Source organism: Phoenix dactylifera, chromosome 4 (genome assembly GCF_051530095.1).
Source record: "Phoenix dactylifera cultivar Ajwa chromosome 4, Ajwa_hap1_PhDact_Kaust_v1.1, whole genome shotgun sequence".
NCBI classification, from domain to species: domain Eukaryota; kingdom Viridiplantae; phylum Streptophyta; class Magnoliopsida; order Arecales; family Arecaceae; genus Phoenix; species Phoenix dactylifera.
Window position 1 is genome coordinate 34113471 of NC_143193.1, and position 25050 is coordinate 34138520.

General features: G+C 49.7%; 46 non-coding genes and 23 pseudogenes across 46 annotated transcripts; all 69 read right to left on the reverse strand.

Annotated features, from left to right (window-relative positions):
• Positions 1-4: 4 nt before the first annotated feature.
• On the reverse strand, positions 5-123 carry LOC149754905 (5S ribosomal RNA). Its single transcript, XR_016403669.1, has one exon. It is a non-coding gene; the product is annotated as a 5S ribosomal RNA (ribosomal RNA).
• Positions 124-369: 246 nt separating this feature from the next.
• Positions 370-488, reverse strand: LOC149754906 (5S ribosomal RNA). The gene has a single exon (XR_016408580.1). It is a non-coding gene; the product is annotated as a 5S ribosomal RNA (ribosomal RNA).
• A 247-nt stretch (positions 489-735) lies between these two features.
• Positions 736-854, reverse strand: LOC149754907 (5S ribosomal RNA; annotated as a pseudogene).
• A 247-nt stretch (positions 855-1101) lies between these two features.
• On the reverse strand, positions 1102-1220 carry LOC149754908 (5S ribosomal RNA). The gene has a single exon (XR_016402390.1). It is a non-coding gene; the product is annotated as a 5S ribosomal RNA (ribosomal RNA).
• Positions 1221-1467: 247 nt separating this feature from the next.
• On the reverse strand, positions 1468-1586 carry LOC149754909 (5S ribosomal RNA). Its single transcript, XR_016409031.1, has one exon. It is a non-coding gene; the product is annotated as a 5S ribosomal RNA (ribosomal RNA).
• Positions 1587-1833: 247 nt separating this feature from the next.
• Positions 1834-1952, reverse strand: LOC149754910 (5S ribosomal RNA; annotated as a pseudogene).
• A 247-nt stretch (positions 1953-2199) lies between these two features.
• Positions 2200-2318, reverse strand: LOC149754911 (5S ribosomal RNA). Its single transcript, XR_016408040.1, has one exon. It is a non-coding gene; the product is annotated as a 5S ribosomal RNA (ribosomal RNA).
• Positions 2319-2565: 247 nt separating this feature from the next.
• On the reverse strand, positions 2566-2684 carry LOC149754912 (5S ribosomal RNA). The gene has a single exon (XR_016403670.1). It is a non-coding gene; the product is annotated as a 5S ribosomal RNA (ribosomal RNA).
• Positions 2685-2930: 246 nt separating this feature from the next.
• Positions 2931-3049, reverse strand: LOC149754913 (5S ribosomal RNA). Its single transcript, XR_016407901.1, has one exon. It is a non-coding gene; the product is annotated as a 5S ribosomal RNA (ribosomal RNA).
• Positions 3050-3295: 246 nt separating this feature from the next.
• LOC149754914 (5S ribosomal RNA) lies at positions 3296-3414 on the reverse strand (annotated as a pseudogene).
• A 247-nt stretch (positions 3415-3661) lies between these two features.
• Positions 3662-3780, reverse strand: LOC149754915 (5S ribosomal RNA; annotated as a pseudogene).
• A 247-nt stretch (positions 3781-4027) lies between these two features.
• LOC149754916 (5S ribosomal RNA) lies at positions 4028-4146 on the reverse strand. The gene has a single exon (XR_016402391.1). It is a non-coding gene; the product is annotated as a 5S ribosomal RNA (ribosomal RNA).
• Positions 4147-4393: 247 nt separating this feature from the next.
• On the reverse strand, positions 4394-4512 carry LOC149754917 (5S ribosomal RNA). The gene has a single exon (XR_016409062.1). It is a non-coding gene; the product is annotated as a 5S ribosomal RNA (ribosomal RNA).
• A 247-nt stretch (positions 4513-4759) lies between these two features.
• Positions 4760-4878, reverse strand: LOC149754918 (5S ribosomal RNA; annotated as a pseudogene).
• Positions 4879-5125: 247 nt separating this feature from the next.
• Positions 5126-5244, reverse strand: LOC149754919 (5S ribosomal RNA). Its single transcript, XR_016408121.1, has one exon. It is a non-coding gene; the product is annotated as a 5S ribosomal RNA (ribosomal RNA).
• Positions 5245-5491: 247 nt separating this feature from the next.
• On the reverse strand, positions 5492-5610 carry LOC149754920 (5S ribosomal RNA). The gene has a single exon (XR_016409075.1). It is a non-coding gene; the product is annotated as a 5S ribosomal RNA (ribosomal RNA).
• A 247-nt stretch (positions 5611-5857) lies between these two features.
• On the reverse strand, positions 5858-5976 carry LOC149754921 (5S ribosomal RNA; annotated as a pseudogene).
• A 247-nt stretch (positions 5977-6223) lies between these two features.
• LOC149754922 (5S ribosomal RNA) lies at positions 6224-6342 on the reverse strand. The gene has a single exon (XR_016408042.1). It is a non-coding gene; the product is annotated as a 5S ribosomal RNA (ribosomal RNA).
• A 247-nt stretch (positions 6343-6589) lies between these two features.
• Positions 6590-6708, reverse strand: LOC149754923 (5S ribosomal RNA). Its single transcript, XR_016403671.1, has one exon. It is a non-coding gene; the product is annotated as a 5S ribosomal RNA (ribosomal RNA).
• Positions 6709-6954: 246 nt separating this feature from the next.
• Positions 6955-7073, reverse strand: LOC149754924 (5S ribosomal RNA). The gene has a single exon (XR_016403672.1). It is a non-coding gene; the product is annotated as a 5S ribosomal RNA (ribosomal RNA).
• A 246-nt stretch (positions 7074-7319) lies between these two features.
• LOC149754925 (5S ribosomal RNA) lies at positions 7320-7438 on the reverse strand. The gene has a single exon (XR_016408581.1). It is a non-coding gene; the product is annotated as a 5S ribosomal RNA (ribosomal RNA).
• Positions 7439-7685: 247 nt separating this feature from the next.
• Positions 7686-7804, reverse strand: LOC149754926 (5S ribosomal RNA; annotated as a pseudogene).
• A 247-nt stretch (positions 7805-8051) lies between these two features.
• On the reverse strand, positions 8052-8170 carry LOC149754927 (5S ribosomal RNA). Its single transcript, XR_016402392.1, has one exon. It is a non-coding gene; the product is annotated as a 5S ribosomal RNA (ribosomal RNA).
• A 247-nt stretch (positions 8171-8417) lies between these two features.
• Positions 8418-8536, reverse strand: LOC149754928 (5S ribosomal RNA). Its single transcript, XR_016400919.1, has one exon. It is a non-coding gene; the product is annotated as a 5S ribosomal RNA (ribosomal RNA).
• A 247-nt stretch (positions 8537-8783) lies between these two features.
• On the reverse strand, positions 8784-8904 carry LOC149754929 (5S ribosomal RNA; annotated as a pseudogene).
• A 247-nt stretch (positions 8905-9151) lies between these two features.
• On the reverse strand, positions 9152-9270 carry LOC149754930 (5S ribosomal RNA). The gene has a single exon (XR_016408043.1). It is a non-coding gene; the product is annotated as a 5S ribosomal RNA (ribosomal RNA).
• Positions 9271-9517: 247 nt separating this feature from the next.
• On the reverse strand, positions 9518-9636 carry LOC149754931 (5S ribosomal RNA). The gene has a single exon (XR_016407163.1). It is a non-coding gene; the product is annotated as a 5S ribosomal RNA (ribosomal RNA).
• A 246-nt stretch (positions 9637-9882) lies between these two features.
• Positions 9883-10001, reverse strand: LOC149754932 (5S ribosomal RNA). The gene has a single exon (XR_016403673.1). It is a non-coding gene; the product is annotated as a 5S ribosomal RNA (ribosomal RNA).
• A 246-nt stretch (positions 10002-10247) lies between these two features.
• LOC149754933 (5S ribosomal RNA) lies at positions 10248-10366 on the reverse strand. The gene has a single exon (XR_016408582.1). It is a non-coding gene; the product is annotated as a 5S ribosomal RNA (ribosomal RNA).
• A 247-nt stretch (positions 10367-10613) lies between these two features.
• LOC149754934 (5S ribosomal RNA) lies at positions 10614-10732 on the reverse strand (annotated as a pseudogene).
• Positions 10733-10979: 247 nt separating this feature from the next.
• On the reverse strand, positions 10980-11098 carry LOC149754935 (5S ribosomal RNA). The gene has a single exon (XR_016405175.1). It is a non-coding gene; the product is annotated as a 5S ribosomal RNA (ribosomal RNA).
• Positions 11099-11344: 246 nt separating this feature from the next.
• On the reverse strand, positions 11345-11463 carry LOC149754936 (5S ribosomal RNA). The gene has a single exon (XR_016403675.1). It is a non-coding gene; the product is annotated as a 5S ribosomal RNA (ribosomal RNA).
• A 246-nt stretch (positions 11464-11709) lies between these two features.
• LOC149754937 (5S ribosomal RNA) lies at positions 11710-11828 on the reverse strand. Its single transcript, XR_016408583.1, has one exon. It is a non-coding gene; the product is annotated as a 5S ribosomal RNA (ribosomal RNA).
• A 247-nt stretch (positions 11829-12075) lies between these two features.
• On the reverse strand, positions 12076-12194 carry LOC149754938 (5S ribosomal RNA; annotated as a pseudogene).
• A 247-nt stretch (positions 12195-12441) lies between these two features.
• LOC149754939 (5S ribosomal RNA) lies at positions 12442-12560 on the reverse strand. The gene has a single exon (XR_016405177.1). It is a non-coding gene; the product is annotated as a 5S ribosomal RNA (ribosomal RNA).
• A 246-nt stretch (positions 12561-12806) lies between these two features.
• Positions 12807-12925, reverse strand: LOC149754940 (5S ribosomal RNA). Its single transcript, XR_016403676.1, has one exon. It is a non-coding gene; the product is annotated as a 5S ribosomal RNA (ribosomal RNA).
• Positions 12926-13171: 246 nt separating this feature from the next.
• Positions 13172-13290, reverse strand: LOC149754941 (5S ribosomal RNA). Its single transcript, XR_016403677.1, has one exon. It is a non-coding gene; the product is annotated as a 5S ribosomal RNA (ribosomal RNA).
• A 246-nt stretch (positions 13291-13536) lies between these two features.
• Positions 13537-13655, reverse strand: LOC149754942 (5S ribosomal RNA; annotated as a pseudogene).
• A 247-nt stretch (positions 13656-13902) lies between these two features.
• On the reverse strand, positions 13903-14021 carry LOC149754943 (5S ribosomal RNA). Its single transcript, XR_016403021.1, has one exon. It is a non-coding gene; the product is annotated as a 5S ribosomal RNA (ribosomal RNA).
• Positions 14022-14267: 246 nt separating this feature from the next.
• LOC149754944 (5S ribosomal RNA) lies at positions 14268-14386 on the reverse strand. The gene has a single exon (XR_016405197.1). It is a non-coding gene; the product is annotated as a 5S ribosomal RNA (ribosomal RNA).
• A 246-nt stretch (positions 14387-14632) lies between these two features.
• Positions 14633-14751, reverse strand: LOC149754945 (5S ribosomal RNA; annotated as a pseudogene).
• A 247-nt stretch (positions 14752-14998) lies between these two features.
• On the reverse strand, positions 14999-15117 carry LOC149754946 (5S ribosomal RNA). The gene has a single exon (XR_016403678.1). It is a non-coding gene; the product is annotated as a 5S ribosomal RNA (ribosomal RNA).
• A 246-nt stretch (positions 15118-15363) lies between these two features.
• LOC149754947 (5S ribosomal RNA) lies at positions 15364-15482 on the reverse strand. The gene has a single exon (XR_016405198.1). It is a non-coding gene; the product is annotated as a 5S ribosomal RNA (ribosomal RNA).
• A 247-nt stretch (positions 15483-15729) lies between these two features.
• On the reverse strand, positions 15730-15848 carry LOC149754948 (5S ribosomal RNA; annotated as a pseudogene).
• A 247-nt stretch (positions 15849-16095) lies between these two features.
• Positions 16096-16214, reverse strand: LOC149754949 (5S ribosomal RNA). Its single transcript, XR_016403679.1, has one exon. It is a non-coding gene; the product is annotated as a 5S ribosomal RNA (ribosomal RNA).
• A 246-nt stretch (positions 16215-16460) lies between these two features.
• Positions 16461-16579, reverse strand: LOC149754950 (5S ribosomal RNA; annotated as a pseudogene).
• A 247-nt stretch (positions 16580-16826) lies between these two features.
• Positions 16827-16945, reverse strand: LOC149754951 (5S ribosomal RNA; annotated as a pseudogene).
• Positions 16946-17192: 247 nt separating this feature from the next.
• LOC149754952 (5S ribosomal RNA) lies at positions 17193-17312 on the reverse strand (annotated as a pseudogene).
• A 247-nt stretch (positions 17313-17559) lies between these two features.
• LOC149754953 (5S ribosomal RNA) lies at positions 17560-17678 on the reverse strand (annotated as a pseudogene).
• Positions 17679-17925: 247 nt separating this feature from the next.
• Positions 17926-18044, reverse strand: LOC149754954 (5S ribosomal RNA; annotated as a pseudogene).
• Positions 18045-18290: 246 nt separating this feature from the next.
• LOC149754955 (5S ribosomal RNA) lies at positions 18291-18409 on the reverse strand. The gene has a single exon (XR_016403397.1). It is a non-coding gene; the product is annotated as a 5S ribosomal RNA (ribosomal RNA).
• A 246-nt stretch (positions 18410-18655) lies between these two features.
• LOC149754956 (5S ribosomal RNA) lies at positions 18656-18774 on the reverse strand (annotated as a pseudogene).
• A 247-nt stretch (positions 18775-19021) lies between these two features.
• Positions 19022-19140, reverse strand: LOC149754957 (5S ribosomal RNA). The gene has a single exon (XR_016403680.1). It is a non-coding gene; the product is annotated as a 5S ribosomal RNA (ribosomal RNA).
• Positions 19141-19386: 246 nt separating this feature from the next.
• On the reverse strand, positions 19387-19505 carry LOC149754958 (5S ribosomal RNA). The gene has a single exon (XR_016403681.1). It is a non-coding gene; the product is annotated as a 5S ribosomal RNA (ribosomal RNA).
• A 246-nt stretch (positions 19506-19751) lies between these two features.
• On the reverse strand, positions 19752-19870 carry LOC149754959 (5S ribosomal RNA; annotated as a pseudogene).
• A 247-nt stretch (positions 19871-20117) lies between these two features.
• LOC149754960 (5S ribosomal RNA) lies at positions 20118-20236 on the reverse strand. Its single transcript, XR_016408584.1, has one exon. It is a non-coding gene; the product is annotated as a 5S ribosomal RNA (ribosomal RNA).
• A 247-nt stretch (positions 20237-20483) lies between these two features.
• LOC149754961 (5S ribosomal RNA) lies at positions 20484-20602 on the reverse strand (annotated as a pseudogene).
• Positions 20603-20849: 247 nt separating this feature from the next.
• Positions 20850-20968, reverse strand: LOC149754962 (5S ribosomal RNA). The gene has a single exon (XR_016407577.1). It is a non-coding gene; the product is annotated as a 5S ribosomal RNA (ribosomal RNA).
• A 247-nt stretch (positions 20969-21215) lies between these two features.
• Positions 21216-21334, reverse strand: LOC149754963 (5S ribosomal RNA). The gene has a single exon (XR_016406982.1). It is a non-coding gene; the product is annotated as a 5S ribosomal RNA (ribosomal RNA).
• Positions 21335-21580: 246 nt separating this feature from the next.
• LOC149754964 (5S ribosomal RNA) lies at positions 21581-21699 on the reverse strand. The gene has a single exon (XR_016403682.1). It is a non-coding gene; the product is annotated as a 5S ribosomal RNA (ribosomal RNA).
• Positions 21700-21945: 246 nt separating this feature from the next.
• Positions 21946-22064, reverse strand: LOC149754965 (5S ribosomal RNA). The gene has a single exon (XR_016408694.1). It is a non-coding gene; the product is annotated as a 5S ribosomal RNA (ribosomal RNA).
• Positions 22065-22311: 247 nt separating this feature from the next.
• LOC149754966 (5S ribosomal RNA) lies at positions 22312-22430 on the reverse strand (annotated as a pseudogene).
• Positions 22431-22677: 247 nt separating this feature from the next.
• Positions 22678-22796, reverse strand: LOC149754967 (5S ribosomal RNA). The gene has a single exon (XR_016402393.1). It is a non-coding gene; the product is annotated as a 5S ribosomal RNA (ribosomal RNA).
• A 247-nt stretch (positions 22797-23043) lies between these two features.
• Positions 23044-23162, reverse strand: LOC149754968 (5S ribosomal RNA). Its single transcript, XR_016409088.1, has one exon. It is a non-coding gene; the product is annotated as a 5S ribosomal RNA (ribosomal RNA).
• A 247-nt stretch (positions 23163-23409) lies between these two features.
• On the reverse strand, positions 23410-23528 carry LOC149754969 (5S ribosomal RNA). Its single transcript, XR_016408863.1, has one exon. It is a non-coding gene; the product is annotated as a 5S ribosomal RNA (ribosomal RNA).
• A 247-nt stretch (positions 23529-23775) lies between these two features.
• LOC149754970 (5S ribosomal RNA) lies at positions 23776-23894 on the reverse strand. The gene has a single exon (XR_016401217.1). It is a non-coding gene; the product is annotated as a 5S ribosomal RNA (ribosomal RNA).
• A 246-nt stretch (positions 23895-24140) lies between these two features.
• LOC149754971 (5S ribosomal RNA) lies at positions 24141-24259 on the reverse strand. The gene has a single exon (XR_016408695.1). It is a non-coding gene; the product is annotated as a 5S ribosomal RNA (ribosomal RNA).
• Positions 24260-24506: 247 nt separating this feature from the next.
• LOC149754972 (5S ribosomal RNA) lies at positions 24507-24625 on the reverse strand (annotated as a pseudogene).
• A 247-nt stretch (positions 24626-24872) lies between these two features.
• On the reverse strand, positions 24873-24991 carry LOC149754973 (5S ribosomal RNA). The gene has a single exon (XR_016402394.1). It is a non-coding gene; the product is annotated as a 5S ribosomal RNA (ribosomal RNA).
• Between the last annotated feature and the right edge of the window lie 59 nt (positions 24992-25050).

Below are 25050 nucleotides of genomic sequence, written 5' to 3' on the forward strand. Positions count from 1 at the left end.
AAAAGGGGTGCAACACGAGGACTTCTCGGGGGGTCACCCATCCTAGTACTACTCTCGCCCAAGCACGCTTAACTGCAGAGTTCTGATGGGATCCGGTGCATTAGTGCTGGTATGATCGCACCCATGACAAGCCCTTCGAAACTCCGTTTTATGACAAAGCTGCCGGTCTCGACGGCCCGAGACATTCGCGCCGCCAGGGCCGTTCTGGCGTAGGATTCAACGCGCTGGTCCCGCTATGCTGCATGGCACAGCCAGTCTCCGGACTCAGTTTATTTTCGGGGGAAAAAATTATCCGAAGAGGAAAAGCCAAAAGCCGAAAAATTAAAAATAAATATTATCAAAAAATAAAAAAGCGGGCAAAAAATAAAAGGGGGGCAACACGAGGACTTCCAAGGGGGTCACCCATCCTTGTACTACTCTCGCCCAAGCACGCTTAACTGCGGAGTTCTGATGGGATCCGGTGCATTAGTGCTGGTATGATCACACCCATGACAAGCCCTTCGAAACTCCCTTTTATGACAAAGCAGCAGACCTCGACGGCCCGAGACATTCGCGCCGCCGGGGCCGTTCTGGCGTAGAATTCAACGCGCTGGTCCCGCTATGCTGCATGGCACCGCCTGTCTCCGAACTCAGTTTATTTTGGGAGGAAAAAAATTATCCGGAGTGGAAAAGCCAAAAGCCGAAAAATTAAAAATAAATATTATCAAAAAATAAAAAAGCGGGCAAAAAATTAAAGGGGTGCAACACGAGGACTTCCCAGAGGGTCACCCATCCTAGTACTACTCTCGCCCAAGCATGCTTAACTGCGGAGTTCTGATGGAATCTGGTGCGTTAGTGCTGGTATGATCGTGCCCATTACATGCCCTTCGAAACTCCCTTTTATGACAAAGCAGCAGACCTCGACGGCCCGAGACATTCGCGCCGGCGGGGCCGTTCTGGCGTAGGATTCAACGCGCTGGTCCCGCTATGCTGCATGGCACCGCCAGTCTCCGGACTCAGTTTATTTTCGGGGAAAAAAAATTATCCGAAGAGGAAAAGCCAAAGGCCGAAAAATTAAAAATAAATATTATCAAAAAATAAAAAAGCGGGCAAAAAATAAAAGGGGTGCAACACGAGGACTTTCCATAGGGTCACCCATCCTAGTACTACCCTCGCCCAAGCACGCTTAACTGCGGAGTTCTGATGGGATCCGGTGCATTAGTGCTGGTATGATCGCACCCATGACATGCCCTTCGAAACTCCCTTTTATGACAAAGCAGCCGACCTCGACGGCCCGAGACATTCGCGCCGCCGGGGCCGTTCTGGCGTAGGATTCAACGCGCTGGTCCCGCTATGCTGCATGGCACCGCCAGTCTCCGGACTCAGTTTATTTTTGGGGAAAAAAAATTATCCGAAGAGGAAAAGCCAAAAGCCGAAAAATTAAAAATAAATATTAACAAAAAATAAAAAAGCGGGCAAAAAATAAAAGGGGTGCAACACGAGGACTTCCCAGGGGGTCACCCATCCTAGTACTACTCTCGCCCAAGCACGCTTAACTGCGGAGTTCAGATGGGATCCGGTGCATTAGTGCTGGTATGATCGCACCCATGACAAGCCCTTCGAAACTCCCTTTTATGACAAAGCAGCAGGTCTCGACGACCCGAGACATTCGCACCGCCGGGGCCGTTATGGCGTAGGATTCAACGCGCTGGTCCCGCTATGCTGCATGGCACCGCCAGTCTCCGGACTCAGTTTATTTTCGGAGGAAAAAAATTATCCGAAGCGGAAAAGCCAAAAGCCGAAAAATTAAAAATAAATATTATCAAAAAATAAAAAAAGGGGCAAAAAATAAAAGGGGTGCAACACGAGGACTTCCCAGGTGGTCACCCATCCTAGTGCTACTCTCGCCCAAGCACGCTTAACTGCGGAGTTTTGATGGGATCCGGTGCATTAGTGCTGGTATGATCGCGCCCATGACATGCCCTTCGAAACTCCCTTTTATGACAAAGCAGCCGACCTCGACGGCCCGAGACGTTCGCGCCGCCGGGGCCGTTCTGGCGTAGGATTCAACGCGCTGGTCCCGCTATGCTGCATGGCACCGCCAGTCTCCGGACTCAGTTTATTTTCGGGGGAAAAAAATTATCCGAAGTGGAAAAGCCAAAAGCCGAAAAATTAAAAATAAATATTATCAAAAAATAAAAAAAGGGGCAAAAAATAAAAGGGGTGCAACACGAGGACTTCCCAGGTGGTCACCCATCCTAGTGCTACTCTCGCCCAAGCACGCTTAACTGCGGAGTTTTGATGGGATCCGGTGCATTAGTGCTGGTATGATCGCACCCATGACATGCCCTTCGAAACTCCCTTTTATGACAAAGCAGCCGACCTCGACGGCCCGAGACATTCGCGCCGCCGGGGCCGTTCTGGCGTAGGATTCAACGCGCTGGTCCCGCTATGCTGCATGGCACCGCCAGTCTCCGGACTCAGTTTATTTTCGGGGGAAAAAAATTATCCGAAGTGGAAAAGCCAAAAGCCGAAAAATTAAAAATAAATATTATCAAAAAATAAAAAAACGAGCAAAAAATAAATGGGGTGCAACACGAGGACTTCTCGGGGGGTCACCCATCCTAGTACTACTCTCGCCCAAGCACGCTTAACTGCAGAGTTCTGATGGGATCCGGTGCATTAGTGCTGGTATGATCGCACCCATGACAAGCCCTTCGAAACTCCGTTTTATGACAAAGCAGCCGGTCTCGACGGCCCGAGACATTCGCGCCGCCAGGGCCGTTCTGGCGTAGGATTCAACGCGCTGGTCCCGCTATGCTGCATGGCACCGCCAGTCACCGGACTCAGTTTATTTTCGGGGGAAAAAATTATCCGAAGAGGAAAAGCCAAAAGCCGAATAATTAAAAATAAATATTATCAAAAAATAAAAAAGCGGGCAAAAAATAAAAGGGGTGCAACACGAGGACTTCTCGGGGGGTCACCCATCCTAGTACTACTCTCGCCCAAGCACGCTTAACTGCAGAGTTTTGATGGGATCCGGTGCATTAGTGCTGGTATGATCGCACCCATGACAAGCCCTTCGAAACTCCGTTTTATGACAAAGCTGCCGGTCTCGACGGCCCGAGACATTCGCGCCGCCAGGGCCGTTCTGGCGTAGGATTCAACGCGCTGGTCCCGCTATGCTGCATGGCACAGCCAGTCTCCGGACTCAGTTTATTTTCGGGGGAAAAAATTATCCGAAGAGGAAAAGCCAAAAGCCGAAAAATTAAAAATAAATATTATCAAAAAATAAAAAAGCGGGCAAAAAATAAAAGGGGGGCAACACGAGGACTTCCAAGGGGGTCACCCATCCTTGTACTACTCAAGCCCAAGCACGCTTAACTGCGGAGTTCTGATGGGATCCGGTGCATTAGTGCTGGTATGATCACACCCATGACAAGCCCTTCGAAACTCCCTTTTATGACAAAGCAGCAGACCTCGACGGCCCGAGACATTCGCGCCGCCGGGGCCGTTCTGGCGTAGAATTCAACGCGCTGGTCCCGCTATGCTGCATGGCACCGCCTGTCTCCGAACTCAGTTTATTTTGGGAGGAAAAAAATTATCCGGAGTGGAAAAGCCAAAAGCCGAAAAATTAAAAATAAATATTATCAAAAAATAAAAAAGCGGGCAAAAAATTAAAGGGGTGCAACACGAGGACTTCCCAGAGGGTCACCCATCCTAGTACTACTCTCGCCCAAGCATGCTTAACTGCGGAGTTCTGATGGAATCCGGTGCGTTAGTGCTGGTATGATCGTGCCCATTACATGCCCTTCGAAACTCCCTTTTATAACAAAGCAGCAGACCTCGACGGCCCGAGACATTCGCGCCGGCGGGGCCGTTCTGGCGTAGGATTCAACGCGCTGGTCCCGCTATGCTGCATGGCACCGCCAGTCTCCGGACTCAGTTTATTTTCGGGGAAAAAAAATTATCCGAAGAGGAAAAGCCAAAGGCCGAAAAATTAAAAATAAATATTATCAAAAAATAAAAAAGCGGGCAAAAAATAAAAGGGGTGCAACACGAGGACTTTCCATAGGGTCACCCATCCTAGTACTACCCTCGCCCAAGCACGCTTAACTGCGGAGTTCTGATGGGATCCGGTGCATTAGTGCTGGTATGATCGCACCCATGACATGCCCTTCGAAACTCCCTTTTATGACAAAGCAGCCGACCTCGACGGCCCGAGACATTCGCGCCGCCGGGGCCGTTCTGGCGTAGGATTCAACGCGCTGGTCCCGCCATGCTGCATGGCACCGCCAGTCTCCGGACTCAGTTTATTTTTGGGGAAAAAAAATTATCCGAAGAGGAAAAGCCAAAAGCCGAAAAATTAAAAATAAATATTAACAAAAAATAAAAAAGCGGGCAAAAAATAAAAGGGGTGCAACACGAGGACTTCCCAGGGGGTCACCCATCCTAGTACTACTCTCGCCCAAGCACGCTTAACTGCGGAGTTCAGATGGGATCCGGTGCATTAGTGCTGGTATGATCGCACCCATGACAAGCCCTTCGAAACTCCCTTTTATGACAAAGCAGCAGGTCTCGACGACCCGAGACATTCGCACCGCCGGGGCCGTTATGGCGTAGGATTCAACGCGCTGGTCCCGCTATGCTGCATGGCACCGCCAGTCTCCGGACTCAATTTATTTTCGGAGGAAAAAAATTATCCGAAGCGGAAAAGCCAAAAGCCGAAAAATTAAAAATAAATATTATCAAAAAATAAAAAAAGGGGCAAAAAATAAAAGGGGTGCAACACGAGGACTTCCCAGGTGGTCACCCATCCTAGTGCTACTCTCGCCCAAGCACGCTTAACTGCGGAGTTTTGATGGGATCCGGTGCATTAGTGCTGGTATGATCGCGCCCATGACATGCCCTTCGAAACTCCCTTTTATGACAAAGCAGCCGACCTCGACGGCCCGAGACGTTCGCGCCGCCGGGGCCGTTCTGGCGTAGGATTCAACGCGCTGGTCCCGCTATGCTGCATGGCACCGCCAGTCTCCGGACTCAGTTTATTTTCGGGGGAAAAAAATTATCCGAAGTGGAAAAGCCAAAAGCCGAAAAATTAAAAATAAATATTATCAAAAAATAAAAAAAGGGGCAAAAAATAAAAGGGGTGCAACACGAGGACTTCCCACGTGGTCACCCATCCTAGTGCTACTCTCGCCCAAGCACGCTTAACTGCGGAGTTTTGATGGGATCCGGTGCATTAGTGCTGGTATGATCGCACCCATGACATGCCCTTCGAAACTCCCTTTTATGACAAAGCAGCCGACCTCGACGGCCCGAGACATTCGCGCCGCCGGGGCCTTTCTGGCGTAGGATTCAACGCGCTGGTCCCGCTATGCTGCATGGCACCGCCAGTCTCCGGACTCAGTTTATTTTTGGGGAAAAAAAATTATCCGAAGAGGAAAAGCCAAAAGCCGAAAAATTAAAAATAAATATTAACAAAAAATAAAAAAGCGGGCAAAAAATAAAAGGGGTGCAACACGAGGACTTCCCAGGGGGTCACCCATCCTAGTACTACTCTCGCCCAAGCACGCTTAACTGCGGAGTTCAGATGGGATCCGGTGCATTAGTGCTGGTATGATCGCACCCATGACAAGCCCTTCGAAACTCCCTTTTATGACAAAGCAGCAGGTCTCGACGACCCGAGACATTCGCACCGCCGGGGCCGTTATGGCGTAGGATTCAACGCGCTGGTCCCGCTATGCTGCATGGCACCGCCAGTCTCCGGACTCAATTTATTTTCGGAGGAAAAAAATTATCCGAAGCGGAAAAGCCAAAAGCCGAAAAATTAAAAATAAATATTATCAAAAAATAAAAAAAGGGGCAAAAAATAAAAGGGGTGCAACACGAGGACTTCCCAGGTGGTCACCCATCCTAGTGCTACTCTCGCCCAAGCACGCTTAACTGCGGAGTTTTGATGGGATCCGGTGCATTAGTGCCGGTATGATCGCGCCCATGACATGCCCTTCGAAACTCCCTTTTATGACAAAGCAGCCGACCTCGACGGCCCGAGACGTTCGCGCCGCCGGGGCCGTTCTGGCGTAGGATTCAACGCGCTGGTCCCGCTATGCTGCATGGCACCGCCAGTCTCCGGACTCAGTTTATTTTCGGGGGAAAAAAATTATCCGAAGTGGAAAAGCCAAAAGCCGAAAAATTAAAAATAAATATTATCAAAAAATAAAAAAAGGGGCAAAAAATAAAAGGGGTGCAACACGAGGACTTCCCAGGTGGTCACCCATCCTAGTGCTACTCTCGCCCAAGCACGCTTAACTGCGGAGTTTTGATGGGATCCGGTGCATTAGTGCTGGTATGATCGCACCCATGACATGCCCTTCGAAACTCCCTTTTATGACAAAGCAGCCGACCTCGACGGCCCGAGACATTCGCGCCGCCGGGGCCTTTCTGGCGTAGGATTCAACGCGCTGGTCCCGCTATGCTGCATGGCACCGCCAGTCTCCGGACTCAGTTTATTTTCGGGAGAAAAAAATTATCCGAAGTGGAAAAGCCAAAAGCCGAAAAATTAAAAATAAATATTATCAAAAAATAAAAAAACGGGCAAAAAATAAATGGGGTGCAACACGAGGACTTCTCGGGGGGTCACCCATCCTAGTACTACTCTCGCCCAAGCACGCTTAACTGCAGAGTTCTGATGGGATCCGGTGCATTAGTGCTGGTATGATCGCACCCATGACAAGCCCTTCGAAACTCCGTTTTATGACAAAGCAGCCGGTCTCGACGGCCCGAGACATTCGCGCCGCCAGGGCCGTTCTGGCGTAGGATTCAACGCGCTGGTCCCGCTATGCTGCATGGCACCGCCAGTCTCCGGACTCAGTTTATTTTCGGGGGAAAAAATTATCCGAAGAGGAAAAGCCAAAAGCCGAATAATTAAAAATAAATATTATCAAAAAATAAAAAAGCGGGCAAAAAATAAAAGGGGTGCAACACGAGGACTTCTCGGGGGGTCACCCATCCTAGTACTACTCTCGCCCAAGCACGCTTAACTGCAGAGTTCTGATGGGATCCGGTGCATTAGTGCTGGTATGATCGCACCCATGACAAGCCCTTCGAAACTCCGTTTTATGACAAAGCAGCCGGTCTCGACGGCCCGAGACATTCGCGCCGCCAGGGCCGTTCTGGCGTAGGATTCAACGTGCTGGTCCCGCTATGCTGCATGGCACAGCCAGTCTCCGGACTCAGTTTATTTTCGGGGGAAAAAATTATCCGAAGAGAAAAAACCAAAAGCCGAAAAATTAAAAATAAATATTATCAAAAAATAAAAAAGCGGGCAAAAAATAAAAGGGGGGCAACACGAGGACTTCCAAGGGGGTCACCCATCCTTGTACTACTCTCGCCCAAGCACGCTTAACTGCGGAGTTCTGATGGGATCCGGTGCATTAGTGCTGGTATGATCACACCCATGACAAGCCCTTCGAAACTCCCTTTTATGACAAAGCAGCAGACCTCGACGGCCCGAGACATTCGCGCCGCCGGGGCCGTTCTGGCGTAGAATTCAACGCGCTGGTCCCGCTATGCTGCATGGCACCGCCTGTCTCCGAACTCAGTTTATTTTGGGAGGAAAAAAATTATCCGGAGTGGAAAAGCCAAAAGCCGAAAAATTAAAAATAAATATTATCAAAAAATAAAAAAGCGGGCAAAAAATTAAAGGGGTGCAACACGAGGACTTCCCAGAGGGTCACCCATCCTAGTACTACTCTCGCCCAAGCATGCTTAACTGCGGAGTTCTGATGGAATCCGGTGCGTTAGTGCTGGTATGATCGTGCCCATTACATGCCCTTCGAAACTCCCTTTTATGACAAAGCAGCAGACCTCGACGGCCCGAGACATTCGCGCCGGCGGGGCCGTTCTGGCGTAGGATTCAACGCGCTGGTCCCGCTATGCTGCATGGCACCGCCAGTCTCCGGACTCAGTTTATTTTCGAGGAAAAAAAATTATCCGAAGAGGAAAAGACAAAGGCCGAAAAATTAAAAATAAATATTATCAAAAAATAAAAAAGCGGGCAAAAAATAAAAGGGGTGCAACACGAGGACTTTCCATAGGGTCACCCATCCTAGTACTACCCTCGCCCAAGCACGCTTAACTGCGGAGTTCTGATGGGATCCGGTGCATTAGTGCTGGTATGATCGCACCCATGACATGCCCTTCGAAACTCCCTTTTATGACAAAGCAGCCGACCTCGACGGCCCGAGACATTCGCGCCGCCGGGGCCGTTCTGGCGTAGGATTCAACGCGCTGGTCCCGCTATGCTGCATGGCACCGCCAGTCTCCGGACTCAGTTTATTTTTGGGGAAAAAAAATTATCCGAAGAGGAAAAGCCAAAAGCCGAAAAATTAAAAATAAATATTAACAAAAAATAAAAAAGCGGGCAAAAAATAAAAGGGGTGCAACACGAGGACTTCCCAGGGGGTCACCCATCCTACTACTACTCTCGCCCAAGCACGCTTAACTGCGGAGTTCAGATGGGATCCGGTGCATTAGTGCTGGTATGATCGCACCCATGACAAGCCCTTCGAAACTCCCTTTTATGACAAAGCAGCCGACCTCGACGGCCCGAGACGTTCGCGCCGCCGGGGCCGTTCTGGCGTAGGATTCAACGCGCTGGTCCCGCTATGCTGCATGGCACCGCCAGTCTCCGGACTCAGTTTATTTTCGGGGGAAAAAAATTATCCGAAGCGGAAAAGCCAAAAGCCGAAAAATTAAAAATAAATATTATCAAAAAATAAAAAAAGGGGCAAAAAATAAAAGGGGTGCAACACGAGGACTTCCCAGGTGGTCACCCATCCTAGTGCTACTCTCTCGCCCAAGCACGCTTAACTGCGGAGTTTTGATGGGATCCGGTGCATTAGTGCTGGTATGATCGCGCCCATGACATGCCCTTCGAAACTCCCTTTTATGACAAAGCAGCCGACCTCGACGGCCCGAGACGTTCGCGCCGCCGGGGCCGTTCTGGCGTAGGATTCAACGCGCTGGTCCCGCTATGCTGCATGGCACCGCCAGTCTCCGGACTCAGTTTATTTTCGGGGGAAAAAAATTATCCGAAGTGGAAAAGCCAAAAGCCGAAAAATTAAAAATAAATATTATCAAAAAATAAAAAAAGGGGCAAAAAATAAAAGGGGTGCAACACGAGGACTTCCCAGGTGGTCACCCATCCTAGTGCTACTCTCGCCCAAGCACGCTTAACTGCGGAGTTTTGATGGGATCCGGTGCATTAGTGCTGGTATGATCGCACCCATGACATGCCCTTCGAAACTCCCTTTTATGACAAAGCAGCCGACCTCGACGGCCCGAGACATTCGCGCCGCCGGGGCCGTTCTGGCGTAGGATTCAACGCGCTGGTCCCGCTATGCTGCATGGCACCGCCAGTCTCCGGACTCAGTTTATTTTCGGGGGAAAAAAATTATCCGAAGTGGAAAAGCCAAAAGCCGAAAAATTAAAAATAAATATTATCAAAAAATAAAAAAACGGGCAAAAAATAAATGGGGTGCAACACGAGGACTTCTCGGGGGGTCACCCATCCTAGTATTACTCTCGCCCAAGCACGCTTAACTGCAGAGTTCTGATGGGATCCGGTGCATTAGTGCTGGTATGATCGCACCCATGACAAGCCCTTCGAAACTCCGTTTTATGACAAAGCAGCCGGTCTCGACGGCCCGAGACATTCGCGCCGCCAGGGCCGTTCTGGCGTAGGATTCAACGCGCTGGTCCCGCTATGCTGCATGGCACCGCCAGTCTCCGGACTCAGTTTATTTTCGGGGGAAAAAATTATCCGAAGAGGAAAAGCCAAAAGCCGAATAATTAAAAATAAATATTATCAAAAAATAAAAAAGCGGGCAAAAAATAAAAGGGGTGCAACACGAGGACTTCTCGGGGGGTCACCCATCCTAGTACTACTCTCGCCCAAGCACGCTTAACTGCAGAGTTCTGATGGGATCCGGTGCATTAGTGCTGGTATGATCGCACCCATGACAAGCCCTTCGAAACTCCGTTTTATGACAAAGCAGCCGGTCTCGACGGCCCGAGACATTCGCGCCGCCAGGGCCGTTCTGGCGTAGGATTCAACGCGCTGGTCCCGCTATGCTGCATGGCACAGCCAGTCTCCGGACTCAGTTTATTTTCGGGGGAAAAAATTATCCGAAGAGAAAAAACCAAAAGCCGAAAAATTAAAAATAAATATTATCAAAAAATAAAAAAGCGGGCAAAAAATAAAAGGGGGGCAACACGAGGACTTCCAAGGGGGTCACCCATCCTTGTACTACTCTCGCCCAAGCACGCTTAACTGCGGAGTTCTGATGGGATCCGGTGCATTAGTGCTGGTATGATCACACCCATGACAAGCCCTTCGAAACTCCCTTTTATGACAAAGCAGCAGACCTCGACGGCCCGAGACATTCGCGCCGCCGGGGCCGTTCTGGCGTAGAATTCAACGCGCTGGTCCCGCTATGCTGCATGGCACCGCCTGTCTCCGAACTCAGTTTATTTTGGGAGGAAAAAAATTATCCGGAGTGGAAAAGCCAAAAGCCGAAAAATTAAAAATAAATATTATCAAAAAATAAAAAAGCGGGCAAAAAATTAAAGGGGTGCAACACGAGGACTTCCCAGAGGGTCACCCATCCTAGTACTACTCTCGCCCAAGCATGCTTAACTGCGGAGTTCTGATGGAATCCGGTGCGTTAGTGCTGGTATGATCGTGCCCATTACATGCCCTTCGAAACTCCCTTTTATGACAAAGCAGCAGACCTCGACGGCCCGAGACATTCGCGCCGGCGGGGCCGTTCTGGCGTAGGATTCAACGCGCTGGTCCCGCTATGCTGCATGGCACCGCCAGTCTCCGGACTCAGTTTATTTTCGGGGAAAAAAAATTATCCGAAGAGGAAAAGCCAAAGGCCGAAAAATTAAAAATAAATATTATCAAAAAATAAAAAAGCGGGCAAAAAATAAAAGGGGTGCAACACGAGGACTTTCCATAGGGTCACCCATCCTAGTACTACCCTCGCCCAAGCACGCTTAACTGCGGAGTTCTGATGGAATCCGGTGCATTAGTGCTGGTATGATCGCACCCATGACATGCCCTTCGAAACTCCCTTTTATGACAAAGCAGCCGACCTCGACGGCCCGAGACATTCGCGCCGCCGGGGCCATTCTGGCGTAGGATTCAACGCGCTGGTCCCGCTATGCTGCATGGCACCGCCAGTCTCCGGACTCAGTTTATTTTCGGGGGAAAAAATTATCCGAAGAGGAAAAGCCAAAAGCCGAATAATTAAAAATAAATATTATCAAAAAATAAAAAAGCGGGCAAAAAATAAAAGGGGTGCAACACGAGGACTTCTCGGGGGGTCACCCATCCTAGTACTACTCTCGCCCAAGCACGCTTAACTGCAGAGTTCTGATGGGATCCGGTGCATTAGTGCTGGTATGATCGCACCCATGACAAGCCCTTCGAAACTCCGTTTTATGACAAAGCAGCCGGTCTCGACGGCCCGAGACATTCGCGCCGCCAGGGCCGTTCTGGCGTAGGATTCAACGCGCTGGTCCCGCTATGCTGCATGGCACAGCCAGTCTCCGGACTCAGTTTATTTTCGGGGGAAAAAATTATCCGAAGAGAAAAAGCAAAAAGCCGAAAAATTAAAAATAAATATTATCAAAAAATAAAAAAGCGGGCAAAAAATAAAAGGGGGGCAACACGAGGACTTCCAAGGGGGTCACCCATCCTTGTACTACTCTCGCCCAAGCACGCTTAACTGCGGAGTTCTGATGGGATCCGGTGCATTAGTGCTGGTATGATCACACCCATGACAAGCCCTTCGAAACTCCCTTTTATGACAAAGCAGCAGACCTCGACGGCCCGAGACATTCGCGCCGCCGGGGCCGTTCTGGCGTAGAATTCAACGCGCTGGTCCCGCTATGCTGCATGGCACCGCCTGTCTCCGAACTCAGTTTATTTTGGGGGGAAAAAAATTATCCGGAGTGGAAAAGCCAAAAGCCGAAAAATTAAAAATAAATATTATCAAAAAATAAAAAAGCGGGCAAAAAATTAAAGGGGTGCAACACGAGGACTTCCCAGAGGGTCACCCATCCTAGTACTACTCTCGCCCAAGCATGCTTAACTGCGGAGTTCTGATGGAATCCGGTGCGTTAGTGCTGGTATGATCGTGCCCATTACATGCCCTTCGAAACTCCCTTCTATGACAAAGCAGCAGACCTCGACGGCCCGAGACATTCGCGCCGGCGGGGCCGTTCTGGCGTAGGATTCAACGCGCTGGTCCCGCTATGCTGCATGGCACCGCCAGTCTCCGGACTCAGTTTATTTTCGGGGAAAAAAAATTATCCGAAGAGGAAAAGCCAAAGGCCGAAAAATTAAAAATAAATATTACCAAAAAATAAAAAAGCGGGCAAAAAATAAAAGGGGTGCAACACGAGGACTTTCCATAGGGTCACCCATCCTAGTACTACCCTCGCCCAAGCACGCTTAACTGCGGAGTTCTGATGGAATCCGGTGCATTAGTGCTGGTATGATCGCACCCATGACATGCCCTTCGAAACTCCCTTTTATGACAAAGCAGCCGACCTCGACGGCCCGAGACATTCGCGCCGCCGGGGCCGTTCTGGCGTAGGATTCAACGCGCTGGTCCCGCTATGCTGCATGGCACCGCCAGTCTCCGGACTCAGTTTATTTTCGGGGGAAAAAAATTATCCGAAGTGGAAAAGCCAAAAGCCGAAAAATTAAAAATAAATATTATCAAAAAATAAAAAAAGGGCAAAAAATAAATGGGGTGCAACACGAGGACTTCTCGGGGGGTCACCCATCCTAGTACTACTCTCGCCCAAGCACGCTTAACTGCAGAGTTCTGATGGGATCCGGTGCATTAGTGCTGGTATGATCGCACCCATGACAAGCCCTTCGAAACTCCGTTTTATGACAAAGCAGCCGGTCTCGACGGCCCGAGACATTCGCGCCGCCAGGGCCGTTCTGGCGTAGGATTCAACGCGCTGGTCCCGCTATGCTGCATGGCACAGCCAGTCTCCGGACTCAGTTTATTTTCGGGGGAAAAAATTATCCGAAGAGGAAAAGCCAAAAGCCGAATAATTAAAAATAAATATTATCAAAAAATAAAAAAGCGGGCAAAAAATAAAAGGGGTGCAACACGAGGACTTCTCGGGGGGTCACCCATCCTAGTACTACTCTCGCCCAAGCACGCTTAACTGCAGAGTTCTGATGGGATCCGGTGCATTAGTGCTGGTATGATCGCACCCATGACAAGCCCTTCGAAACTCCGTTTTATGACAAAGCAGCCGGTCTCGACGGCCCGAGACATTCGCGCCGCCAGGGCCGTTCTGGCGTAGGATTCAACGCGCTGGTCCCGCTATGCTGCATGGCACAGCCAGTCTCCGGACTCAGTTTATTTTCGGGGGAAAAAATTATCCGAAGAGAAAAAGCCAAAAGCCGAAAAATTAAAAATAAATATTATCAAAAAATAAAAAAGCGGGCAAAAAATAAAAGGGGGGCAACACGAGGACTTCCAAGGGGGTCACCCATCCTTGTACTACTCTCGCCCAAGCACGCTTAACTGCGGAGTTCTGATGGAATCCGGTGCATTAGTGCTGGTATGATCGCACCCATGACATGCCCTTCGAAACTCCCTTTTATGACAAAGCAGCCGACCTCGACGGCCCGAGACATTCGCGCCGCCGGGGCCGTTCTGGCGTAGGATTCAACGCGCTGGTCCCGCTATGCTGCATGGCACCGCCAGTCTCCGGACTCAGTTTATTTTCGGGGGAAAAAAATTATCCGAAGTGGAAAAGCCAAAAGCCGAAAAATTAAAAATAAATATTATCAAAAAATAAAAAAACGGGCAAAAAATAAATGGGGTGCAACACGTGGACTTCTCGGGGGGTCACCCATCCTAGTACTACTCTCGCCCAAGCACGCTTAACTGCAGAGTTCTGATGGGATCCGGTGCATTAGTGCTGGTATGATCGCACCCATGACAAGCCCTTCGAAACTCCGTTTTATGACAAAGCAGCCGGTCTCGACGGCCCGAGACATTCGCGCCGCCAGGGCCGTTCTGGCGTAGGATTCAACGCGCTGGTCCCGCTATGCTGCATGGCACAGCCAGTCTCCGGACTCAGTTTATTTTCGGGGGAAAAAATTATCCGAAGAGGAAAAGCCAAAAGCCGAATAATTAAAAATAAATATTATCAAAAAATAAAAAAGCGGGCAAAAAATAAAAGGGGTGCAACACGAGGACTTCTCGGGGGGTCACCCATCCTAGTACTACTCTCGCCCAAGCACGCTTCACTGCAGAGTTCTGATGGGATCCGGTGCATTAGTGCTGGTATGATCGCACCCATGACAAGCCCTTCGAAACTCCGTTTTATGACAAAGCAGCCGGTCTCGACGGCCCGAGACATTCGCGCCGCCAGGGCCGTTCTGGCGTAGGATTCAACGCGCTGGTCCCGCTATGCTGCATGGCACAGCCAGTCTCCGGACTCAGTTTATTTTCGGGGGAAAAAATTATCCGAAGAGAAAAAGCCAAAAGCCGAAAAATTAAAAATAAATATTATCAAAAAATAAAAAAGCGGGCAAAAAATAAAAGGGGGGCAACACGAGGACTTCCAAGGGGGTCACCCATCCTTGTACTACTCTCGCCCAAGCACGCTTAACTGCGGAGTTCTGATGGAATCCGGTGCATTAGTGCTGGTATGATCGCACCCATGACATGCCCTTCGAAACTCCCTTTTATGACAAAGCAGCCGACCTCGACGGCCCGAGACATTCGCGCCGCCGGGGCCGTTCTGGCGTAGGATTCAACGCGCTGGTCCCGCTATGCTGCATGGCACCGCCAGTCTCCGGACTCAGTTTATTTTCGGGGGAAAAAAATTATCCGAAGTGGAAAAGCCAAAAGCCGAAAAATTAAAAATAAATATTATCAAAAAATAAAAAAACGGGCAAAAAATAAATGGGGTGCAACACGAGGACTTCTCGGGGGGTCACCCATCCTAGTACTACTCTCGCCCAAGCACGCTTAACTGCAGAGTTCTGATGGGATCCGGTGCATTAGTGCTGGTATGATCGCACCCATGACAAGCCCTTCGAAACTCCGTTTTATGACAAAGCAGCCGGTCTCGACGGCCCGAGACATTCGCGCCGCCAGGGCCGTTCTGGCGTAGGATTCAACGCGCTGGTCCCGCTATGCTGCATGGCACAGCCAGTCTCCGGACTCAGTTTATTTTCGGGGGAAAAAATTATCCGAAGAGGAAAAGCCAAAAGCCGAATAATTAAAAATAAATATTATCAAAAAATAAAAAAGCGGGCAAAAAATAAAAGGGGTGCAACACGAGGACTTCTCGGGGGGTCACCCATCCTAGTACTACTCTCGCCCAAGCACGCTTCACTGCAGAGTTCTGATGGGATCCGGTGCATTAGTGCTGGTATGATCGCACCCATGACAAGCCCTTCGAAACTCCGTTTTATGACAAAGCAGCCGGTCTCGACGGCCCGAGACATTCGCGCCGCCAGGGCCGTTCTGGCGTAGGATTCAACGCGCTGGTCCCGCTATGCTGCATGGCACAGCCAGTCTCCGGACTCAGTTTATTTTCGGGGGAAAAAAATTATCCGAAGTGGAAAAGCCAAAAGCCGAAAAATTAAAAATAAATATTATCAAAAAATAAAAAAGCGGGCAAAAAATTAAAGGGGTGCAACACGAGGACTTCCCAGAGGGTCACCCATCCTAGTACTACTCTCGCCCAAGCATGCTTAACTGCGGAGTTCTGATGGAATCCGGTGCGTTAGTGCTGGTATGATCGTGCCCATTACATGCCCTTCGAAACTCCCTTTTATGACAAAGCAGCAGACCTCGACGGCCCGAGACATTCGCGCTGGCGGGGCCGTTCTGGCGTAGGATTCAACGCGCTGGTCCCGCTATGCTGCATGGCACCGCCAGTCTCCGGACTCAGTTTATTTTCGGGGAAAAAAAATTATCCGAAGAGGAAAAGCCAAAGGCCGAAAAATTAAAAATAAATATTATCAAAAAATAAAAAAGCGGGCAAAAAATAAAAGGGGTGCAACACGAGGACTTCTCGGGGGGTCACCCATCCTAGTACTACTCTCGCCCAAGCACGCTTAACTGCAGAGTTCTGATGGGATCCGGTGCATTAGTGCTGGTATGATCGCACCCATGACAAGCCCTTCGAAACTCCGTTTTATGACAAAGCAGCCGGTCTCGACGGCCCGAGACATTCGCGCCGCCAGGGCCGTTCTGGCGTAGGATTCAACGCGCTGGTCCCGCTATGCTGCATGGCACAGCCAGTCTCTGGACTCAGTTTATTTTCGGGGGAAAAAATTATCCGAAGAGAAAAAGCCAAAAGCCGAAAAATTAAAAATAAATATTATCAAAAAATAAAAAAGCGGGCAAAAAATAAAAGGGGGGCAACACGAGGACTTCCAAGGGGGTCACCCATCCTTGTACTACTCTCGCCCAAGCACGCTTAACTGCGGAGTTCTGATGGAATCCGGTGCATTAGTGCTGGTATGATCGCACCCATGACATGCCCTTCGAAACTCCCTTTTATGACAAAGCAGCAGACCTCGACGGCCCGAGACATTCGCGCTGGCGGGGCCGTTCTGGCGTAGGATTCAACGCGCTGGTCCCGCTATGCTGCATGGCACCGCCAGTCTCCGGACTCAGTTTATTTTCGGGGAAAAAAAATTATCCGAAGAGAAAAAGCCAAAAGCCGAAAAATTAAAAATAAATATTATCAAAAAATAAAAAAGCGGGCAAAAAATAAAAGGGGGGCAACACGAGGACTTCCAAGGGGGTCACCCATCCTTGTACTACTCTCGCCCAAGCACGCTTAACTGCGGAGTTCTGATGGAATCCGGTGCATTAGTGCTGGTATGATCGCACCCATGACATGCCCTTCGAAACTCCCTTTTATGACAAAGCAGCCGACCTCGACGGCCCGAGACATTCGCGCCGCCGGGGCCGTTCTGGCGTAGGATTCAACGCGCTGGTCCCGCTATGCTGCATGGCACCGCCAGTCTCCGGACTCAGTTTATTTTCGGGGGAAAAAAATTATCCGAAGTGGAAAAGCCAAAAGCCGAAAAATTAAAAATAAATATTATCAAAAAATAAAAAAATGGGCAAAAAATAAATGGGGTGCAACACGAGGACTTCTCGGGGGGGTCACCCATCCTTGTACTACTCTCGCCCAAGCACGCTTAACTGCGGAGTTCTGATGGAATCCGGTGCATTAGTGCTGGTATGATCGCACCCATGACATGCCCTTCGAAACTCCCTTTTATGACAAAGCAGCAGACCTCGACGGCCCGAGACATTCGCGCTGGCGGGGCCGTTCTGGCGTAGGATTCAACGCGCTGGTCCCGCTATGCTGCATGGCACCGCCAGTCTCCGGACTCAGTTTATTTTCGGGGAAAAAAAATTATCCGAAGAGAAAAAGCCAAAAGCCGAAAAATTAAAAATAAATATTATCAAAAAATAAAAAAGCGGGCAAAAAATAAAAGGGGGGCAACACGAGGACTTCCAAGGGGGTCACCCATCCTTGTACTACTCTCGCCCAAGCACGCTTAACTGCGGAGTTCTGATGGAATCCGGTGCATTAGTGCTGGTATGATCGCACCCATGACATGCCCTTCGAAACTCCCTTTTATGACAAAGCAGCCGACCTCGACGGCCCGAGACATTCGCGCCGCCGGGGCCGTTCTGGCGTAGGATTCAACGCGCTGGTCCCGCTATGCTGCATGGCACCGCCAGTCTCCGGACTCAGTTTATTTTCGGGGGAAAAAAATTATCCGAAGTGGAAAAGCCAAAAGCCGAAAAATTAAAAATAAATATTATCAAAAAATAAAAAAGCGGGCAAAAAATTAAAGGGGTGCAACACGAGGACTTCCCAGAGGGTCACCCATCCTAGTACTACTCTCGCCCAAGCATGCTTAACTGCGGAGTTCTGATGGAATCCGGTGCGTTAGTGCTGGTATGATCGTGCCCATTACATGCCCTTCGAAACTCCGTTTTATGACAAAGCAGCCGGTCTCGACGGCCCGAGACATTCGCGCCGCCAGGGCCGTTCTGGCGTAGGATTCAACGCGCTGGTCCCGCTATGCTGCATGGCACAGCCAGTCTCCGGACTCAGTTTATTTTCGGGGGAAAAAATTATCCGAAGAGGAAAAGCCAAAAGCCGAATAATTAAAAATAAATATTATCAAAAAATAAAAAAGCGGGCAAAAAATAAAAGGGGTGCAACACGAGGACTTCTCGGGTGGTCACCCATCCTAGTACTACTCTCGCCCAAGCACGCTTAACTGCAGAGTTCTGATGGGATCCGGTGCATTAGTGCTGGTATGATCGCACCCATGACAAGCCCTTCGAAACTCCGTTTTATGACAAAGCAGCCGGTCTCGACGGCCCGAGACATTCGCGCCGCCAGGGCCGTTCTGGCGTAGGATTCAACGCGCTGGTCCCGCTATGCTGCATGGCACAGCCAGTCTCCGGACTCAGTTTATTTTCGGGGGAAAAAATTATCCGAAGAGAAAAAGCCAAAAGCCGAAAAATTAAAAATAAATATTATCAAAAAATAAAAAAGCGGGCAAAAAATAAAAGGGGGGCAACACGAGGACTTCCAAGGGGGTCACCCATCCTTGTACTACTCTCGCCCAAGCACGCTTAACTGCGGAGTTCTGATGGAATCCGGTGCATTAGTGCTGGTATGATCGCACCCATGACATGCCCTTCGAAACTCCCTTTTATGACAAAGCAGCCGACCTCGACGGCCCGAGACATTCGCGCCGCCGGGGCCGTTCTGGCGTAGGATTCAACGCGCTGGTCCCGCTATGCTGCATGGCACCGCCAGTCTCCGGACTCAGTTTATTTTCGGGGGAAAAAAATTATCCGAAGTGGAAAAGCCAAAAGCCGAAAAATTAAAAATAAATATTATCAAAAAATAAAAAAACGGGCAAAAAATAAATGGGGTGCAACACGAGGACTTCTCGGGGGGTCACCCATCCTAGTACTACTCTCGCCCAAGCACGCTTAACTGCAGAGTTCTGATGGGATCCGGTGCATTAGTGCTGGTATGATCGCACCCATGACAAGCCCTTCGAAACTCCGTTTTATGACAAAGCAGCCGGTCTCGACGGCCCGAGACATTCGCGCCGCCAGGGCCGTTCTGGCGTAGGATTCAACGCGCTGGTCCCGCTATGCTGCATGGCACAGCCAGTCTCCGGACTCAGTTTATTTTCGGGGGAAAAAATTATCCGAAGAGGAAAAGCCAAAAGCCGAATAATTAAAAATAAATATTATCAAAAAATAAAAAAGCGGGCAAAAAATAAAAGGGGTGCAACACGAGGACTTCTCGGGGGGTCACCCATCCTAGTACTACTCTCGCCCAAGCACGCTTAACTGCAGAGTTCTGATGGGATCCGGTGCATTAGTGCTGGTATGATCGCACCCATGACAAGCCCTTCGAAACTCCGTTTTATGATAAAGCAGCCGGTCTCGACGGCCCGAGACATTCGCGCCGCCAGGGCCGTTCTGGCGTAGGATTCAACGCGCTGGTCCCGCTATGCTGCATGGCACAGCCAGTCTCCGGACTCAGTTTATTTTCGGGGGAAAAAATTATCCGAAGAGAAAAAGCCAAAAGCCGAAAAATTAAAAATAAATATTATCAAAAAATAAAAAAGCGGGCAAAAAATAAAAGGGGGGCAACACGAGGACTTCCAAGGGGGTCACCCATCCTTGTACTACTCTCGCCCAAGCACGCTTAACTGCGGAGTTCTGATGGAATCCGGTGCATTAGTGCTGGTATGATCGCACCCATGACATGCCCTTCGAAACTCCCTTTTATGACAAAGCAGCAGACCTCGACGGCCCGAGACATTCGCGCTGGCGGGGCCGTTCTGGCGTAGGATTCAACGCGCTGGTCCCGCTATGCTGCATGGCACCGCCAGTCTCCGGACTCAGTTTATTTTCGGGGAAAAAAAATTATCCGAAGAGAAAAAGCCAAAAGCCGAAAAATTAAAAATAAATATTATCAAAAAATAAAAAAGCGGGCAAAAAATAAAAGGGGGGCAACACGAGGACTTCCAAGGGGGTCACCCATCCTTGTACTACTCTCGCCCAAGCACGCTTAACTGCGGAGTTCTGATGGGATCCGGTGCATTAGTGCTGGTATGATCACACCCATGACAAGCCCTTCGAAACTCCCTTTTATGACAAAGCAGCAGACCTCGACGGCCCGAGACATTCGCGCCGCCGGGGCCGTTCTGGCGTAGAATTCAACGCGCTGGTCCCGCTATGCTGCATGGCACCGCCTGTCTCCGAACTCAGTTTATTTTGGGAGGAAAAAAATTATCCGGAGTGGAAAAGCCAAAAGCCAAAAAATTAAAAATAAATATTATCAAAAAATAAAAAAGCGGGCAAAAAATTAAAGGGGTGCAACACGAGGACTTCCCAGAGGGTCACCCATCCTAGTACTACTCTCGCCCAAGCATGCTTAACTGCGGAGTTCTGATGGAATCCGGTGCGTTAGTGCTGGTATGATCGTGCCCATTACATGCCCTTCGAAACTCCCTTTTATGACAAAGCAGCAGACCTCGACGGCCCGAGACATTCGCGCCGGCGGGGCCGTTCTGGCGTAGGATTCAACGCGCTGGTCCCGCTATGCTGCATGGCACCGCCAGTCTCCGGACTCAGTTTATTTTCGGGGAAAAAAAATTATCCGAAGAGGAAAAGCCAAAGGCCGAAAAATTAAAAATAAATATTATCAAAAAATAAAAAAGCGGGCAAAAAATAAAAGGGGTGCAACACGAGGACTTTCCATAGGGTCACCCATCCTAGTACTACCCTCGCCCAAGCACGCTTAACTGCGGAGTTCTGATGGTATCCGGTGCATTAGTGCTGGTATGATCGCACCCATGACATGCCCTTCGAAACTCCCTTTTATGACAAAGCAGCCGACCTCGACGGCCCGAGACATTCGCGCCGCCGGGGCCGTTCTGGCGTAGGATTCAACGCGCTGGTCCCGCTATGCTGCATGGCACTGCCAGTCTCCGGACTCAGTTTATTTTCGGGGGAAAAAAATTATCCGAAGTGGAAAAGCCAAAAGCCGAAAAATTAAAAATAAATATTATCAAAAAATAAAAAAACGGGCAAAAAATAAATGGGGTGCAACACGAGGACTTCTCGGGGGGTCACCCATCCTAGTACTACTCTCGCCCAAGCACGCTTAACTGTAGAGTTCTGATGGGATCCGGTGCATTAGTGCTGGTATGATCGCACCCATGACAAGCCCTTCGAAACTCCGTTTTATGACAAAGCAGCCGGTCTCGACGGCCCGAGACATTCGCGCCGCCAGGGCCGTTCTGGCGTAGGATTCAACGCGCTGGTCCCGCTATGCTGCATGGCACCGCCAGTCTCCGGACTCAGTTTATTTTCGGGGGAAAAAATTATCCGAAGAGGAAAAGCCAAAAGCCGAATAATTAAAATTAAATATTATCAAAAAATAAAAAAGCGGGCAAAAAATAAAAGGGGTGCAACACGAGGACTTCTCGGGGGGTCACCCATCCTAGTACTACTCTCGCCCAAGCACGCTTAACTGCAGAGTTCTGATGGGATCCGGTGCATTAGTGCTGGTATGATCGCACCCATGACAAGCCCTTCGAAACTCCGTTTTATGACAAAGCAGCCGGTCTCGACGGCCCGAGACATTCGCGCCGCCAGGGCCGTTCTGGCGTAGGATTCAACGCGCTGGTCCCGCTATGCTGCATGGCACAGCCAGTCTCCGGACTCAGTTTATTTTCGGGGGAAAAAATTATCCGAAGAGGAAAAGCCAAAAGCCGAAAAATTAAAAATAAATATTATCAAAAAATAAAAAAGCGGGCAAAAAATAAAAGGGGGGCAACACGAGGACTTCCAAGGGGGTCACCCATCCTCGTACTACTCTCGCCCAAGCACGCTTAACTGCGGAGTTCTGATGGGATCCGGTGCATTAGTGCTGGTATGATCACACCCATGACAAGCCCTTCGAAACTCCCTTTTATGACAAAGCAGCAGACCTCGACGGCCCGAGACATTCGCGCCGCCGGGGCCGTTCTGGCGTAGAATTCAACGCGCTGGTCCCGCTATGCTGCATGGCACCGCCTGTCTCCGAACTCAGTTTATTTTGGGAGGAAAAAAATTATCCGGAGTGGAAAAGCCAAAAGCCGAAAAATTAAAAATAAATATTATCAAAAAATAAAAAAGCGGGCAAAAAATTAAAGGGGTGCAACACGAGGACTTCCCAGAGGGTCACCCATCCTAGTACTACTCTCGCCCAAGCATGCTTAACTGCGGAGTTCTGATGGAATCCGGTGCGTTAGTGCTGGTATGATCGTGCCCATTACATGCCCTTCGAAACTCCCTTTTATGACAAAGCAGCAGACCTCGACGGCCCGAGACATTCGCGCCGGCGGGGCCGTTCTGGCGTAGGATTCAACGCGCTGGTCCCGCTATGCTGCATGGCACCGCCAGTCTCCGGACTCAGTTTATTTTCGGGGAAAAAAAATTATCCGAAGAGGAAAAGCCAAAGGCCGAAAAATTAAAAATAAATATTATCAAAAAATAAAAAAGCGGGCAAAAAATAAAAGGGGTGCAACACGAGGACTTTCCATAGGGTCACCCATCCTAGTACTACCCTCGCCCAAGCACGCTTAACTGCGGAGTTCTGATGGGATCCGGTGCATTAGTGCTGGTATGATCGCACCCATGACATGCCCTTCGAAACTCCCTTTTATGACAAAGCAGCCGACCTCGACGGCCCGAGACATTCGCGCCGCCGGGGCCGTTCTAGCGTAGGATTCAACGCGCTGGTCCCGCTATGCTGCATGGCACCGCCAGTCTCCGGACTCAGTTTATTTTTGGGGAAAAAAAATTATCCGAAGAGGAAAAGCCAAAAGCCGAAAAATTAAAAATAAATATTAACAAAAAATAAAAAAGCGGGCAAAAAATAAAAGGGGTGCAACACGAGGACTTCCCAGGGGGTCACCCATCCTAGTACTACTCTCGCCCAAGCACGCTTAACTGCGGAGTTCAGATGGGATCCGGTGCATTAGTGCTGGTATGATCGCACCCATGACAAGCCCTTCGAAACCCCCTTTTATGACAAAGCAGCAGGTCTCGACGGCCCGAGACATTCGCACCGCCGGGGCCGTTCTGGCGTAGGATTCAACGCGCTGGTCCCGCTATGCTGCATGGCACCGCCAGTCTCCGGACTCAGTTCATTTTCGGAGGAAAAAAATTATCCGAAGCGGAAAAGCCAAAAGCCGAAAAATTAAAAATAAATATTATCAAAAAATAAAAAAAGGGGCAAAAAATAAAAGGGGTGCAACACGAGGACTTCCCAGGTGGTCACCCATCCTAGTGCTACTCTCGCCCAAGCACGCTTAACTGCGGAGTTTTGATGGGATCCGGTGCATTAGTGCGGGTATGATCGCACCCATGACATGCCCTTCGAAACTCCCTTTTATGACAAAGCAGCCGACCTCGACGGCCCGAGACATTCGCGCCGCCGGGGCCGTTCTGGCGTAGGATTCAACGCGCTGGTCCCGCTATGCTGCATGGCACCGCCAGTCTCCGGACTCAGTTTATTTTCGGGGGAAAAAAATTATCCGAAGTGGAAAAGCCAAAAGCCGAAAAATTAAAAATAAATATTATCAAAAAATAAAAAAAGGGGCAAAAAATAAATGGGGTGCAACACGAGGACTTCCCGGGGGGTCACCCATCCTAGTACTACTCTCGCCCAAGCACGCTTAACTGCAGAGTTCTGATGGGATCTGGTGCATTAGTGCTGGTATGATCGCACCCATGACAAGCCCTTCGAAACTCCGTTTTATGACAAAGCAGCCGGTCTCGACGGCCCGAGACATTCGCGCCGCCAGGGCCGTTCTGGCGTAGGATTCAACGCGCTGGTCCCGCTATGCTGCATGGCACAGCCAGTCTCCGGACTCAGTTTATTTTCGGGGGAAAAAATTATCCGAAGAGGAAAAGCCAAAAGCCGAAAAATTAAAAATAAATATTATCAAAAAATAAAAAAGCGGGCAAAAAATAAAAGGGGGGCAACACGAGGACTTCCAAGGGGGTCACCCATCCTCGTACTACTCTCGCCCAAGCACGCTTAACTGCGGAGTTCTGATGGGATCCGGTGCATTAGTGCTGGTATGATCACACCCATGACAAGCCCTTCGAAACTCCCTTTTATGACAAAGCAGCAGACCTCGACGGCCCGAGACATTCGCGCCGCCGGGGCCGTTCTGGCGTAGAATTCAACGCGCTGGTCCCGCTATGCTGCATGGCACCGCCTGTCTTCGAACTCAGTTTATTTTGGGAGGAAAAAAATTATCCGGAGTGGAAAAGCCAAAAGCCGAAAAATTAAAAATAAATATTATCAAAAAATAAAAAAGCGGGCAAAAAATTAAAGGGGTGCAACACGAGGACTTCCCAGAGGGTCACCCATCCTAGTACTACTCTCGCCCAAGCATGCTTAACTGCGGAGTTCTGATGGAATCCGGTGCGTTAGTGCTGGTATGATCGTGCCCATTACATGCCCTTCGAAACTCCCTTTTATGACAAAGCAGCAGACCTCGACGGCCCGAGACATTCGCGCCGGCGGGGCCGTTCTGGCGTAGGATTCAACGCGCTGGTCCCGCTATGCTGCATGGCACCGCCAGTCTCCGGACTCAGTTTATTTTCGGGGAAAAAAAATTATCCGAAGAGGAACAGCCAAAGGCCGAAAAATTAAAAATAAATATTATCAAAAAATAAAAAAGCGGGCAAAAAATAAAAGGGGTGCAACACGAGGACTTTCCATAGGGTCACCCATCCTAGTACTACCCTCGCCCAAGCACGCTTAACTGCGGAGTTCTGATGGGATCCGGTGCATTAGTGCTGGTATGATCGCACCCATGACATGCCCTTCGAAACTCCCTTTTATGACAAAGCAGCCGACCTCGACGGCCCGAGA